The sequence below is a fragment of the Tyto alba genome, unplaced genomic scaffold, assembly GCF_018691265.1.
Source record: "Tyto alba isolate M040663 unplaced genomic scaffold, T.alba_DEE_v4.0 Super-Scaffold_2, whole genome shotgun sequence".
NCBI lineage: Eukaryota > Metazoa > Chordata > Aves > Strigiformes > Tytonidae > Tyto > Tyto alba.
This window is the reverse complement of record NW_024881282.1, coordinates 6,729,413-6,746,753: the sequence shown is the minus strand read 5'-3', so window position 1 is coordinate 6,746,753 and position 17,341 is coordinate 6,729,413.

Genomic DNA, 17,341 nt, shown 5'->3' with positions numbered 1-17,341 from the left:
GTCATACTGCTTCACTGCCATTTATGCAACCTGGATTATGAAAAGGACACCATCTGCTGTGACAACTGCTTCCATAGAAAGGCTTCACACAGGTTGGGCACAACCACATTTTTTGTTTTAAAAAGACACTGCAACTCATTATGTTTGCATTTTGCATGACGTTAAGGACACAGGATGAAGCAAGGCAGGTGAGAATTATGATACAATTTTGGGACAGACAGGTCAAGTGTGGGAATTCCCATTGGCTTGCAATCAATGGCACCTTCCTTTCAAAGGCACTAGTGTGAAGTCAGCAATGATGTTAGTCTGTGTTTCCTAAACTTGCAACGGACTTGGACAATTAGAAGACCCTAATGTGGCTGCAGTTGGTTAACTCCTGATCATCTGTGTATGGTTATCTAACACAGACAGGATGATTATATTTATGTATTTATTTATTTATTAGCAGCAGAAAAATTAATATCTTCCACAAGGGATTTGCAATCTGAGGAGAAGTATAAAGTCAGATGAAATAACTATGCTCATAATTTCTTTTTCAAATTCTTCTGCTGATTTCACTATTTTCTTTGGAACAATTAAGCTCATGCTTTAATTTACATTTATTTTTTAAATCAAGGAGATATAAGGTCTCTGCACTACGAAGATATTAGATAACAGGTGTATCTGCTTTGTAGTTTATACTATACCATAGAGACATAGGCTACATTATGCAGCCAAGAATTTGATACATGTAACTATTTTCTCTGTTTCATTGTTGCCTGTAGTATGGATGAAATTTGCAACAAAGCCTGAGTGTAGGGGTTGCGGGTTATAAATTCATTAGAGTACAGAGACTTTTGCTTTTTGAAAAATAATTGGAACTCCGAACCTGTTCCACATCTCCAGAGAACTAAACAGAGAAGATTCCAGATCCATCAGCATCAAAATAGTATAGAGAAACAATATACTGCAAGTAAAAATCCACATCTATTTGATGTAAAGCATGCCTAGCTTTTTCTATTTGTGCTAGCCTTTGTCTTCCATAATCTGTACATTACCTTTTGAAAGTGGGTCCCCCAGACAAGCTCTGCTGAGATGTACACATCTCAGATATGCAGCTTAGTTCTTTTATCTTAATTTGTAAAAAGCTTAAATGTTTGTGTAATTAAAATATGTGTATTCAGACCTGTAGATTTTTCTTTTTTTTTTTTTTTTTTTTATTTTTTTGTTGTTGTTGTTTTAATAAGAAGTCTCCAAGTCCACTGGTATTGTTTCTATTCTAATCTGCAAATATAGTTCTGATGTGTAAGTATACTGTTATGTCAAAACATTTAAATTAATTACTTTGTTCAGATTCAACTTGTATTTTGCACAAAAAAAAAAGAACTGGGAAATTTCCTTTAAAATTCTAGTCTTGATTATCTTTTTCTTAAACCAGTGTTGTGGGGCACTTGAGATCTCCCTCTGTGTAGTCAGATCATCCTTTCATAGCTTTTAATTCCTTCTAGACACATGGACATCTTTGGTGTCATTTTAGCCAGCCCTTGTGCATTGGCTGTAGTTTCAGGTGTGCTTTCCAGAAGTCTACTATATCTCCTGAGAACCCAATTTAAAATGGACAAACACGTTATTCCATCATTTTTGCTTTATATCTTTTATCAGTCTAAAATGTTCTTTCTGAAAGACCCATCTCACTTACCAGGTACTTCAGCAAAATTCAATTGCATTGGCATGAGTCATTTGATGGAAAGAGGAGGGAGGTTTTGTGGGTATTTTACTCTGAAGCTGCTCACTCCTACATAGCGACTTTCATAACCCCTTTTCTGTTCTTCAGAAAGACCAAAAACTAGGAAATAGGTGAATAGCTTCCTGTAAAAATCTCATTCAGTATGTTCAGTAATGATTATGGGTTGCTACTAAGTGGTGCTTGAAATACATTAGCTTGCCTGATGTTGTTAATCTTTCTCCATATATGTGGAAGCTTTGAGACTGACTTCCTGTGCCTGCTCCCACTTGTGACTGGTACTTCTGTTAGTTGAGTGAATTTCCCTTCGTTCATCCTTAGAGGAGTCAGCAAAACAGGAATATATTGTACCCCATTAAACAGAGTAAGGAAAATGTCATGTTGCAGTGCTGAGCCAACACCTTGGTACAAAGACAAAGCACTGGGAAGATCAAAATGCAGGAAGATTAAATCAGCAGATAGACACTGTGAAGTTACGGGTAAGGTTATCCAGTTACGGGCTGGTCATTGAAATGGATGAAAGTGGAAGTGTAGTTGTTGCTTTTTGCTGCAGATGATTGTATCACATTAACTCTAGCATAAATCCAAGTATATCTACAAGTCACCTTCCCCAAAAAAACATTTGGACAATGCCCATGGGACATGATTTACCGGCTATTTATTTATGGAGGCACACATGTCTTTAAGCAGTTCTGTTTCAAGGCATGAGCCCACAGATCCTGAGCCCTGGGTGTCAGCTGATAAGATTTAAACCTATCCGTGATGAACATATTTCATAAAGTCTCTGTATGGGCTTTTTTCTAGCACTTGTCAAATTCCCAGTCTGTTTTGAAGCAGATACTGGGCACAGCTTTTCTCAGAGCAACCAGCTGCTTTTCTGGAGGATATTGCAGGTGTCTGGAGAAGCAGTTGCTCTGCACAAAAAGATAGTAGTGCAGTATGATACAGTCAGACCTGTGAGTACAGCCTGATGATACATGACATATGCTGCAGGTCCACTCAGACTTTCGATACGATGAGTCCTGGAGAACTGCTCTTTCATTTGTGTTTTTTTTCTTCTGGAGCTGTAGGAACTCTGAAGGCTGACAGTAGCACAAAACCTCTTTGCTTCTTCTTGCCCTCAGGGAAATCTGTCCTGTAAGCAACTGGTAGGAAAAGGGTCCCTCTCTATGCAGGAGTGCTTTGCCCACTCTACATCCCTTTTACATTAATGCAGGAAGGGATGCATTTTGGATCCCTTTAACATGCCAAGAGACATGTTCTGACACAAATATTTGGGTTAAATACTTTGTCACCACAGAGCTAAGTCTCAGTGGAGGTACTGAGGACAATACCACCAGTGTCAGGATATCTGAATGTGTCCCCTTGTTGCTTAAACAGTGACTCACTTTGAAAAATCATTAGTATGTAGGATTCCACTTACTCCTTCGGGTGAGCAAGCGTTCACACAGATCAATGAGATTATTGATGAGAAATTACTCACTGAATGCAGTCAGGGGCTCTCAGCTGGGTGCTAAATGTTTGGAATTCAGTTTTGAAAGAAAAGTATCAGGAAGACATCTACGTTATAAAAACAGATCAAAATTTATAATGAACAGTAAAACCACATACTAGACTTAATCACAGTAATTAGACAGGAGTAAAGAAGATAAATACTGATTCTGAAAACTTATTTTAGTCTTAATGTAAATATGTCTCCTTGCTAAATCTTGTTGAGATTTTTATACTATGTCAGGAAAATAGTAACTCTTGTAAAATTTTATGAGTTTCCAAGATCATTAAAGGGAAGTGGCAGAAAATGAAACCCAAATATGAAGAACAGAATTGGGATGACTCGATGCAAGTCCATCCATTTGTAAATTAAAATGAAATGCCACCAAATATGGAGGTTGTAAAAATATCCCTGCTCTGTAAATTTTTAACAGGTCTGTCAGTTAAAGGTTATTCACTGATGTCATGGTTTGAGCCCAGAGGGCAACCGAGCACCACGCAGCCACTTGCTCACCCCTTCCCCCTCAGGAATGGGAAGGAGAAAATGAAACAAAAGGATTGGGAGTCGAGATGAGGACAGGGAGGAATGAGTCACCCACTACAGTCACAGGCAAAAGACAGACTACTTAGAGGAAGAAAAAGAACATCAATTTAATTCAAACACTAATAACAACAACACTTAACAAACAGAGTAGGACAGTGAGAAATATAACCACATCTTACAAACACCCTACCCCCCACACCCCCATGCCCCTCTTCTTCCCAGGTTCAGCTTTGCTCCTGATTTCTCTACCTCCTTCCCTCCAGCAGCACAGGAGGGAAAGGGAATGGGGAGTGCAGTCAGTAACTCACACGTTTCCAATGCTCCTTCCTCCTCAGGGCGCAGACGCCTTACACTCCCTCCCTGTTCCAGTGTAAGGTCCCTCCCACAGAAGACAGTCCTCCACAAACTTTCCCCAAAAAGAGTCCTTCCCATGGGCTGCAGATCTTTCCAAGCTGATCCGTCATGGGTCCTTCCCATAGGTTGCAATCCTTCCAGTGCCAAAGTACAACAACAGGGACTTCCCTCAGTGTCCCAGCCTTCTTTGGAGACAGTCACCTGCACCAATATGGCATCGACCACAGGCTACTGGTCAGCATCTGCCCTACTGTGGACCTCCATGGGCTGCAGGGGGACAGCCTGCTGTTTCACCATGCTATACAGGGGGGCTGTCTGCTAAAGCAAACCTTCCCCCCTCACCATTTCTTCCACTGAACTCAGTATTCTCTTAGGCGTTTCCTTCAGAACTCATCCTCACAACTCCAACTCCTCCTACTAGGATCTTGTTCTTAAATACATTATCACAGATTTGTGGCCCTCATTGTTAATTGGTTTGGCCTTGGCCGGATGTGGGTCTGAATTGGAACCAGGGACCTTCAAGAAGCTTCTCACAGGGGGCCATTGCTGTAGCCCCCTCCCCCGTTACCAAAAACCCCTGCCACATAAACCCAGCACAATTAATACAGATCTGTTTTATCTTCCTTCTGTGTTCAGCATGAAAGCTGTAGTCAATGTGTTTTGAAGGGCTAAACTAGGATGTAGTACCGTTCTGGGGAGGATGAACATGTGCAGATAACCATGCTATCTGTGCTTCTGCATTTTTTCTTCATGTGAGTCCTGATGCAACCAGGAGGGCTTCGCCACTGACTTCAGTGGGTATGAGTTCAAACCAGTGATAGTTGGCTCAGCACAGAGCCAGAAGTCATTATCAGATGTGTCGCTACTTCTAGAACAAAACCTCCCCATTTCTAGTGATCATAGAATCATAAAATTGTTTGAGTTAAGAGGGACCATAAAGATCATCTAGTACCAACCCCCCTGCCATGGGCAGGGTCATCTTCCACTAGACCAGGTTGCTCAAAGCCCCGTCCAACCTGGCCTTGAATCTTTCCAGGGAGGGGCCCCCACAGCTTCTCTGGGCAACTTGTACCAGTGCCTCACCACCCTTACAGGGAAGAATTTCTTCCTAATATCTAATCTAAATCTAATGTCTTTCAGTTTAAAACCATTACCCTTCATCCTGTTCCTACACTTCCTGATAAGGAGTCTCTCCCCATCTTTCCTGTAGGCCCCCTTTAAGTACTGGAAGGCCCCTATAAAGTCTACCTGGAGCCTTCTTTTCTCCAGCCTGAACATCCCCAACTCTCTCAGCCTGTCTTCAAATGGGAACTGCTCCAGTCCCCTGGTCATCTTCATGGCCACCTCTGAGCTTGCTCAAGCAGGTCCTTGTCCTTCTTATGTTTGGGGCCCCAGAGCTGTGGAGTCTCATGAGAGTGGATCAGAGGGGAAGAATTACCTCCCTCAACCTTCTGGCTACAATTCTCTTGATGCAGGCCAGGACATGGGTGGCTTTCTGGGCTGCGAGCACACATTGCTAGCTTATAGTCAGTTTTCCATCCACTAATACCCCCAGGTCCTTCTCCACAGAGCTGCTCTCAATCCACTCATTTCCCAGCCTGTATTTGTGCTTGGGATTGCCCTGACCCATGGGCAGGACCTTGCAGTTGGTATTATTGAACTTCATGAGGTTTGCACAGTCCTGCCTCTCAAGCCTGTCCAGGTCCCTCAGGATAGCAGCCCTTCCCTTCAGTTTATCAACCACACCACAGACCTTGGTGTCATTGGCAAACTTGTTGAGGATGCACTCAATCTCACTGTCCATGTCACCAACAGAGATGTTGAACAGTGCCGCTCCCAACACCGACCCCTGAGGAACACCACTTGTCACTGGTCTCCACTTGGACACCAAGCTATTGACCGCAATTCTTTGAGTGTGACAATCCAGCCAATTCCTTATCCACTGAGTGGAGGCTCTCAGGCAAAACTGTTGAATCCCAGTTTTGCCTGTGCTTCTGACTCATAAGTTCTGCATCCATCCTGAGTTGCTGACATGTTGCAAGGATGAAATGAGACTAGACACGGCAGAGCACAATACTGATTGGGTAACACTAACAAAATAAACGTACTTGTTAACTGCTGAGACTAAAACAGTATTTCTTTTCAGAAGAGTAAAGCAAGTACCTATTATTTCAGCTGCATTTTGGCTTGAAGGAGAAAAGTGAAGCTTCAAGAAAGCTGCTGAGTCATGACTGCAGTTTGGGACAAGCAAAGAAGGGATTCCAGCAGAGATATTCCAGTAAAATTTCATAAGTGTAAAGAATGTGTAGAGGTTACTGTCTTTAGCTGGAATGAACAGCCCAGGGTGACAGGCCAGGAATGTGATACAAAGAATGAAATGGAGCTCCTAATTCAGTGTTTAACCTTGCCCAGTTTGAGGGCTCAGGGCTTTTGAGTGTTCTGGCCTCAGGTCGTGTTGCATCTGTAAAGCTCACTTACTTGATAGCTGTGCCACTGGCCCATGAGCATGCAGTCATCTGTTATCTGAAGTACTCATTTCCCATAGCCTAAATGGGGATCTTCAGTACTTGACCTCAAACATCCAATTTTGAAAACACTCCAGTCTGATCTTTTTTTCCTGCAGGCTGCTCCATTTACTATTTTGGTTATACACTCTGACAGTATTTATTTCATTCTGAGGAGGTATTTAGTACATGGACAGATTCAGACAAATCTCTAACTTAAATATTTCTTTGGCTACGACTCCCAGGTGAATCCTGACTGTGGCATGTAATCGCAGATGTGAATAGAAGCTATTTTATTTTCCTCATCTGAAAAATATAATTTAATTGAAACATGCATAATGTATGACTTCTACATGGAAATGTAACAATGCTATTTTTTTCTTCACCTAACTATTCCTAACTTTTAGATATCTCTCTTCTAATGAACATATGAAACAGTCACTAAAGAAGAATATGCGGGATGTAACTATAAAAAGATTAATTTGTTTTGAACCTATTCAGGAATCCAAGTGCTCCATATTTTTTGTCCAGGTTTCTTTATTATATTTCTTTACAGTCAAACAAGTAGCTTATGTTGCAGTTGCAGAAACAGATAATACCTTTTCATTAGTAATTTTTTAGTATGATGTTCTGCATTATTTTAAAACAGCAGGAAACTTCTTTGAGAAACTTATTTGGAAAATGAATCAGAGAAGAGAAAGACTGTTCATCAGCCTCTTTTCTCATTGCTCATCAAAGAAAACATTTTTTGTGTTTAAAAAAGGAAGTCATCTCTTTCGAGTCACTTGGGCAAGGATGATCTTTTTTTTCTAATATTTTTTTTTTTCCCAAGTAATTTTATAGTGATAATATTGGATAACAATTACTTACTGAGATGGTCAGAAATGGGTTTTCTTGAAATATCACCTACATAAAAATAACGTTTGACCACAGTCGATTTTTATTTTTTTTTAATAGTTTTGGTATCTCCACAATGGAGAAATAAATCAGTTGTAATCTTATCACTTCTATTGCTGAGGGAGATTCCAAATCTATAGAGAAAGGAGAAGAATCTTCCCTCTTCCCTTCCAATATATTCATAAGGTTTTTGTCATTTAAGTGGAAGTAATGTTTGTACTGTGAATGACCCTAGCAACAAGATCATAAAAAAAGAATGGTTAATAATAGATACCAGATTAAAAAAAGTCAAAACAGTAAAATACATCTGATTTCCCCAATGGAATTTTTGTTTTACAGAGAAACCTTGAGAAACTATTACTCAGTTTTCTAACTGTTTATTGCTGAATATATTATTTTACACAGGATACGCACACTGCTTCCTGATGCCCAGTGCAGCCACCATTAAATTCAGCAGAGTTTTATCAATGGTATTATTGAAGCCAGCCATGTGATTTGCTTTGGGTTTCTTACCAACATTATAATAATGCTATAAAAATATTATACAGGAAAGAAATAGAAATAGAAAAGGACTAAAAAAACAGATTTCTTAATATGACTGCAAGATGACTAGCACAGAAGTATATGATAGTTTTCCAGAGTTGGAAGACAAATTTTGATTGCAAATAGAACCCATTATCTTGGTAATGAATGATGACTCTTGTAGAGTGAAACAGCAAAAATTAATCTAGTGAAATATGGAAATGTGATGATCCATCAACATTTCAAATACATAAAAAATATGAACTGCTAGAAATGAGAGCATCTGAATGGTTTGTACTTACTGTTGTTCTGTGGAATGACAAAAACAACCTCATGTTGGAAGTGTGAACTCAAGCTATTAATCCTGTCCTGACAAAAATCGTAACTGGCCTGTTTTATCCCCTGAAATTGGACAAAGGGTAAAAGGTGAAAATGAGGAAACATGGCTTCTGTGCATTCATTAGCATACTGCTAATTGAGACTTTCCACCCCGCAAGCAGCCATGTAAACTGCCAGACCCAATTCCCCAAGTACTAATTAAATCAGCCATAAGCAACATGATCTTCTAAATTTTCTGGTGTGTATAATGAAGAGAAGTTCAAAAATAAATATACATAGTTAGCCAAAGTATCCACTGGAAGGGTTTTTAAACTATACTCAGAACAAAATTTCCCAAGAACTAGGAAGAAAATCCAGCCCGTTGCTACAAAGAACCTCTCAGTACTTCTGGCCATCCGAGTCCATTGACATGGCAAAGTGGAAGATGAAGAAGATTGTTGCACAGTTCCTTTGGTACCAGAAGCCTCATAGAAGCATTTTGTGGGATATTCATCCTTTCTGTGAAGGGTGTCAAAGGACCTTCCAACATGTCTTAGATCCATGTCCTTATGTGACCTCCATGTGCTCTGTCTGCCACCTTTTTTTGTTCCAGCCATCACTGCTGTTGATGCACTTGAAGCATCCTTTGTGCATGAATTTGCATCTCTGGACTTTCACATCATGACTGGTTTCTAAAGGACACGACAAGTGAACTGTGTCTGATGAGCTTAGGGGTGATGGGTGAATGTTAAAATAAGGCTTGGGTTTCTTTCCATCATTTTGAGGTGTGATATGGGTCTTTCTGTTATTTTCTAAGGTGAAGAAACACAGACCACTAGAAGAAATTTGAATGTGTAGAATTTGCCCTTTCACATTTGCTTATTTTTAGTAGATGTGGTTATTTGAGATGTTGCTATATGCTTGTAACACCTTCATCTGTTCAAAGAGAGGAAAAAAACCCCAAACCACAGAATTGATAACTGTAAGTTTCCTTCCCCATGTCCCTGTTTTTATTTGACCTTCTCATCTCTGGATAACGGAGCTGTTATCCACTGCAGATAACAGTAGGTTTCCTTGAAACATATCAAGGTGGATTTTACACAGGATACTTCTGTTTTGCCATATAAAATGTTTCTGCTCTGTAACAAGTGGGGTTGAACCTGAGTGACACCGGTGGTTTTAATGACTGCTCTTGTTTCCTGGTGGTTGTGAAAAAGCATTTTAACAGCGAATGGTTTGAGCGCTGCCTTATCAATGATCACTGGGAAGCTATTTCTCTACTGAGATGAGTTAAATTGTTGTTTTTACTGGCTTGAAACAATGAAAGAAAAATTTTAGATAAAGACTGCCTGACTGTTCCTGTGAATGTTCAGTTTCTCTATGGTGCAATGTACCTAACACATTATAGATATGAAATATCAAATGTACACTTAAAATGATAAAATGTCAATTTTGTCATAATTAAACACAAAAGACTAACATCCATATGTTGGAAACAATCCCTATTGATTTTCAGACCATGCCTGGTTCTCAGAGATTGAAAGAAAACTCTTAATCACACCACTTGAAAAGATACTTCTAGGATTATTTTTCAACCTTTTCATAACTGTTCTATGGCTTTTAGTACAGTCCTGTTGGTCCAGTGAGTGCAGTCACCATGTATTCAGTTAAAAGAGCTCAGAGACTGGGGAAATACTCTGCCAATAGTTTTTTTTCCTTTTATTTTCTAAATAGTACTGAATGGAAATGGGCATTTGGCTAATATGCAATAATGTTTCTTGTTCTTACTTGGCAATTATGGAACTAGTCCAGCTTCCAGAAGGTTAACAGGGAGTTGGATTAAGTCCTAGAAGAAGGTTAAGGTTTGATCTGGCATACCAAGGATCAAGAATTTGAGAGAAAAAGGCAGACAGATGACTAAAATAGCTTATGCAATAGCCATCAAAGTAGTGCTTCAAATACAAGAACATTAGCAGAGCATAAGGGTGCAATTGTGCACGGACAGTGGTGGAGACACAGCAAAGAGGAAGGAATATGTAGGCAAGAATAGTGGCAGGTTATTGCTCACTGTGATGTTAGACCTCTATAATCTTCATGCAATAGTTTTAAAAAAATCTCAAACTCAAAAACTAAAAAAAACCTTAAAATGCTGAAGATAGCATCCAAACCAGGTAGATATGCTTGAAACTACAGGTGATTAGATCAGGAAGAAGTCTAGAAAATAGAGGGGACTTGAGGAAACATGCTGAGATGAATTACTCATTCTCAAAGCTTGTGAAGAAGACAAAAAACTGAAGCTGGTTTTAAGTCCAGCATGGTAATAACAATTTTCCATCTTAAAAAGCTACATTTTATGCTAAAGCAACCTAGACTGAGAAAATGGAGGTGGAGAGGTATATTGAAACAGTAAGAAATGACTACATCTTGTACAGCCTTTTGTAATAACCTCACCATCACATTTTAGTCTCCAGGACTCCGAGAGATGGCCACTCTGGGAAAATTGATTCCAGACGCTCTATAAGGCTTTTAATTTACATTAGTAACAAGAAGGAAAACATGTCTTACCCTATACAATGAGGTATATAGCAGGGCCATTTAATTTTCCAGAATCTGCATGGTTCTTCAAAAAGGGGTGGTATTTTGATAAGTATATTATGCTACAGTACAGAGAAATTCTCATTTGTATGAGTAAGAGGAAAGTAGAACGATTTCATAACCACCTTCTGCAACCTATTACACTGCTGTGACTCTGGAGATATAAGCAAGACCCTAGAGGCACTAACCTCATTAGCTGATTGTCGCTCAATTCTACATCAGATTCTGAAATGATACCAGCTTCATATTACAAGTAGCCAAGCACACAGCCCTCCACAGTTGATGCATAAAGAGGCAGAACAGTTTTTCTTAAGTATAAGGAGGAGTTCTGTATAGAAGCCAGAGTCTCCCCAGTTGATGTAATTTAGAAGTTTGTAAGTAAAAGCATGCTGAAACAGGCCCAGTACTAAGAATCAATATACAGGAGATGACCAGAAAGAACCAACAGAGTTTATAATAAGGCATATAAAAGCGATATTAGTGTGTGGCCAAAGAGCACAAGTCAGCCTTGAGAGTCTTGTTGCACTCCATCCAGGTGACTGTGGGAAGGACAAGTGGTAGAAGGAATAAAAATGATAATTTCTCTTCCTTCCCACTTCCATTCTTGGAGAAAAATGAAAGTAAATTGTATTAAATAATTGAATTGATGCTGAAATCCTTTCCCAATTAGATGAAAAAGTTCAGACAACCTTCATCTGCCAAAGGGCTAAACATCCCTAATTTTAATCTTTATGAATATATTGTGCATATGCTTCTGCCCCTATTTTGGGCTTGTTTCTTCTCTGTTTGTCTGCATGCATCTATTTTTACAAGAAAGAATGTGGGTGGTTGAATAAGAGCAAATGTTTGTTTGTTACTCTTTAGTGTTTTCCACCTTCAGCCTATCCTTCACGTCCTTCAGAGAAGAAGGTTGCATATTTATGTGTAGTGCTTAATGAGCAAATACATCCTTGCATATGATATGCTCTGCTTCCTGTCATGTACTCGTTATTCTCTTTGAGTTTACCAGTGTTCTCTGGTTTATAGATTCATGATTAATTTATTCTCAATCTACAAGAAAGCCCTTTTAATTCCAAGAAGTGGGTTAGATGAATTACCAGACACTACTTTATTTGGCCTGTTTATCTATTGGAATGATTTGCAATTATCATCCCATGCCTTTTCTGAACACAACAGAAATCAACTCTTGATGAATGAAGTTATTGAGAGACAAGGGCAGTCTTGCAGCTTTTGTGATCTTGGGCAAAGATAGTGTCCCAGCCAGCAAGAAATGGTGTCAGGAGGGAAGCTGCCCTTGATGGGCACTGCTGTTGCTTTGAGTAGGGCAAATGAAAGAGGACAGATTGTGTCTGTGTTCCCACCAAAACAGGCAAGGACACCATGCAAGGCCAAGCTCACGCAGCCTCCAGTTGCCTTGGGCTGCCCATGGCAAGGCAGTCCCCTTGTGAATATGATAGGTATGTATGTGCCTGGCATAGAGTCAATGCAAACCTCAGCCATGTTTAGGGACTGCTTTTGGTCATCTACTTGCTAAGCTGAAAGCAGCTTTGATCTTGCATGAATTTTGACTATTTGGTGCTTACTCTGAATGTACTCATCAACCGTTATGTATATTGAATGGAATTTCAGACACTGTGTGGCTACTGATTGAGTGAGGAGGCAAGGTTGAAACCTGAGCAGAAAGGATCTGCCACTGTGTGTTTTGTGTCTTTAGGAGGCTGAATCTGTCAAACAGTTTTTCCGAACATGTTTTGGTGGCTTCAGATATAAATGCTACAACTGTGAATCAATCATTTATGAGACAGAACAGCAAAAAGGGCACTGAATGATTTTGGGACAACTGTGGTCTATTTCCAGATTTGCCCATTCTCAGCTTCAAACTTTTATTTGTATAGCTTGAAATCTCTTGCTATATATTTATACAACACCTGGAAAAGGCAGTTCAAGTTTTGAGCTTGAAGAAATATTGCTAAATTATATGAGTAAGCAGAGTAGAGGAGCATAGATTTATGAAGAAGAGTAAGACAGTAAGCAAGTGAGAAGACTTTACATATCCGGTATATGACTACATATGGATGGGTAGAAAATATACCCTGACTGCCTTTGTGCTTCCAAAAACCAATGTTATCATCTGAGGGGAAAAACAGCACTGTAATTGGCATAATTGGCCACTAAATGTTTAGCTGAGTCCTACGTAAAGAGGAAGAATTGTGTGACATATGCATAGAAGCACATGTTTCCTTTGGGAAATTTCAATCCTAGTAAAAATTTTGAGGTCACATAATGTTACACCTGCATTAAGAATTCATAGTTAGATAGAAGAAAATAGGTGTCTTGCCTGGATTTGTAATACTTTAAAAAACAAACAATATTTTATTCATTCATCTTTATGAAAATAAAACCAAGCCTGTCTCTTTTTTACCATGACAATAATTTGACAGTCTTTAAACTACTACCTATGAGAACAAGGGAATATTAAGAATGGGTATAAAACTTTAAATACTGGGAAAAGCATTTAACAACCACACTCATCTGCTTTGGGCAGGTGTAGCTAATAAGGAGGAAAGGAAGGAACAGCTGTATCTTGGATAAAGGCTCCTCGGCCATACAAAGATAAATAGCTAACAGCTGGTTTCCCACAAGGGGTATCCTTGCTGTAATGCCCCTGTTTCTGCTCCCTTGTTTAGATGAATCTTCTCTTAGGCCAAAGGGGAAGACATGTTTATACATCACAGAGACAGATGCTGTCATCCTTGAAGATGATAATTTGTCCTGTCTGTAGAAAATTAGCTCTCATTGCTCACTGTGGGAGTGGACACAGATGTTTTGTATTATGCTGTTCAAAGTCACACTAGTTATTAGGGTAGTAATGCGGAATGGCTTTTCTAGACATGTCAAAAATGGCAAATGGGGAATGTACTTCTTCATGCAGTTGAATTCTGTTTTTTATTGTAATTTATGAAGTTTTTCAAGAGTATGAGGAAGAGAGAGAGATGCTTTACCATCCCTTCTAAATTTGCAGCTGATATCCTGACACAAACACAATATCCTAGGCATGAGCACGATATTAATCACAGTAGGGCTGCAATTACAATATGCAAGATATTTCAGCTAAATGGAAAGGTGTCTTGGGTTGAGCAGCCCCTCACTTCTAAGTCATTGATGACGGTCATAAAGGGAGTGACCGATTCTGTGTAAGCCTGATCTTCTTGCCTTATTTTCCCTACCTGCAGGATGGTGAGGCACTTGTACCCTATGATGGTACATACTCCAAAGCAACTGAGTTCTGTTTGGCTGTGTTGCAAGTGGTGGGTTCTATAATCAAGCCTGCACATAACATCTAGTTTCTTTTTCAAGAATACTGTCTGAATACAGACATATAGCAGAATTTGAAAGGCATAATATTGAATTGTTGCATCTCCTCCTCTTTATGGAAAATGCTGGGAGATCCATCCCAAATTTTGTCATATGTGGTTCTTCCTTTTCTGCCTAATATGCATTGGTTTTGGTACACAAATGATTTTTTCTCCATCTCTGGAACTGACCAGCAAAAAATTGCTCTTCTTGGTGTATTCTTGTCATATTCTACAGATTTCAGAATTGTTTCTAGGAGTGGTGCTTTTCTCCAAGGAATAAATAAATGCCACTCTGCAAAGTCCAGGGATGTTAATCCATTTTTTGAGAGCTTGATCTCTTCTATTTCAAATTAAACGCTTTCTCGTTGTTTTTCTTCCCCAGCATGTACTATAAAACAGCACACATCCTATGACCTCATAGGACTGCTTGACATATACTGAGTCTTGAGACCATTTCAGATTCTTAATTTTGCATTTATTTCTATAGCTGTTACAATATGTTTATTAAAATACATTGTCCTGGGTTTGAGTGAGTGGTGGGGTTTTTGGTAGCAGGGGAGGGGGCTACAGCTTCTTGAAGCTCTCTCATCTCTTAGTCAGATCCACCTCTACACCAAGGACAAGTCAATTAAGAAGGAGACCAGGGAGGAGGAGTTGGAATTGTGAGGAAGAGTTATGACATCTATGTGAACACCAAGGTCAGTGGAAGAATGGAGAAGGAAAGTGGGGGAGAGGTGAGCTTGTGCAGACACCCCCCTGTGTCTTGTGGTGAGATGGCAGGGCGGCCCTTCTGCCACCCATGGAAGTCTACAGTGGAGAAGATGCCAATATGCGGTCTGTGGGGGGCCCTGTACTGTCCCAGGTGACTGCACCTGAAGGAGGCAGAGATCTTATGGATAGAAGCAGCCCCCTCTGTTGTAGCTTGGTGCTGGGAGGATTGCAACATGAGGGGGTATCCCACATTGGAGCAGCTTGTGAAGAGCTGCACCCTGTGGGAGGGACTCCAGTTGGAAAAAGTTGGTGTCCCACACCAGAGCAGCTGGAGAAACACTGTAGCCCTTGGGAGGGATTCACATCAGAGAAAATTTGTGGAGGACTGTCTCCTGTGAGAGGGGGAGCATGCTGGCCCAGGGGGGAACAAGTTCCAGGAGTTCCACCATGCTCTAAGATAGAAGAAGCAGCAGCACTGTCTACACCCCCATTCCCTGTTCCCTGCACTGCTGGCGGGAGGAGGTAGAAATATCAGGAGCAGAGCTGAGGCCTGGAAGAAAGGAGGAGCCGTGGAAGGTGTTTTCAAGATGTAGTAATGCTTCTCACTGTCCTAATATGTCTGTTAAGGGTTGTTGTTAGTGTTTATTAAATTTATGTTTTTTATTCCCCTAACGAGTCTGTCTTTTGTCCATGACCATAATTGGTGATTCATCCCTCCCTGACCTTATTTCAAAACCGAAGCCTTATTTTCTCCTTCCCAGTGCTAGGAGGGAAGGGCAGAGTGAATGGCTGTGTGGTGCTCAGTTGCACTCTGAGATGAAACCACATGTATGTGTATATATATATACGATGGCATACAGTGTCACTTATCATATTTGGGTTATGACATCCATCCAAATACATTTTAAATGAGTAGAATATTTATTTCCAATTTTTAGCTGAAAGCTGAGCACTTGGGTGTGCCTTCTAATTATTAAGTAATAGATACATGCAAATTTAATGCAAAGTAAGTTTCACCAACAGAACTTTCCATGGGAGATAGGAACATGTGAAAGAGCCTGAGAGGCTTTCCAGTAAGTCTTTCATATGTCATTATTTTTCAGATACCCTGCTGCGGAGAAAATATATGTCTCCTCCTAAAGTATCATCTGAGGCTTTACAAGAAGAATCAGTGATTTTTGTGTAAAAAGTGTGTGATAAAGAAAGTTTTCATTTTACTGCATCCATCAATCTGAAATCTTTCAAACTCTTCCACTTTCATGGCCAATTCATATTTTTTTTTTTTTTTTGGCTGCTTCTTAGATTTCACAGAAGTTTATTTAAGCCTAAATTGTACAGTGAATTATAACTGTAAGTTTTGAGATCTTAACTTAAGATAATTTATATTTAATGTTACCTTTTTATTCTATTAATTTGCTTGTATCTGCACACTACAAGCTGAATTTATCAGAAGCATAAGCTTTGAGTCCCAAATGTTAGGATCATATTACCTACTGTGCTTTATCTTACACCCTGATCCTTCATATTCCTGACTATACAAAAGTCAATGGGAGCAGAGAACATAATTGATATTAACTTGACTTGACAGAGGTTGAGTGCAATGTGATTGTTGCTGAGTCAGAATATAACCTACATAACAAAGCTAATCTAAAGAAAAATCAATTTCAAAATGAACATTTTATATGAAAAGTACATTTTCAGCTTTTCCAGGATACAAAAGATTATATATATTTTTTTTTTTCTATGGGGAATTTCATAAATATTGACTTTATTTTCTCATTAAATATTTCTCTTGTTTGTTGTAGTTTAACCCCAGCTGGCAACTAAACCCCTCACAGCCACTTGCTCACTTGCCCCTAGTGGGGTGGGGGATAGGATCAGAAGAGTAAAAGTGAGAAAACTCATGGGCTGAGATTAAGACAATTTAATAGTGAAAGCAAAAGCTGTGTACTCAAGTGAAACAGAACAAGGAATTCATTCACCCCTTCCCATGGGCAGGCAGGAGCTCAGCCATCCCCAGGACAGCCGGGCTCCAGCACGCGTAACGGTGATTTGAGAAGACAAACACCACTGCTCCAAACATCTCCCCTTCCTCCTTCTTCCCCCAGCTCTGTATGCTGAGCATGACGCCATACGGGATGGGATATCCCTGGGGTCAGTTGGGGTCAGCTGTCCTGGCTGTGTCCCCTCCCAACCCCCTGTGCCCCCCCAGCCCCTCACTGGTGGGGTGGGGTGAGGAGCAGAAAAGGCCTTGGCTCTGTGTGAGCACCGCTGGGCAGTAACGAAAACATCTCTGTGTTATCAACACTGTTCCCAGCACAAATCC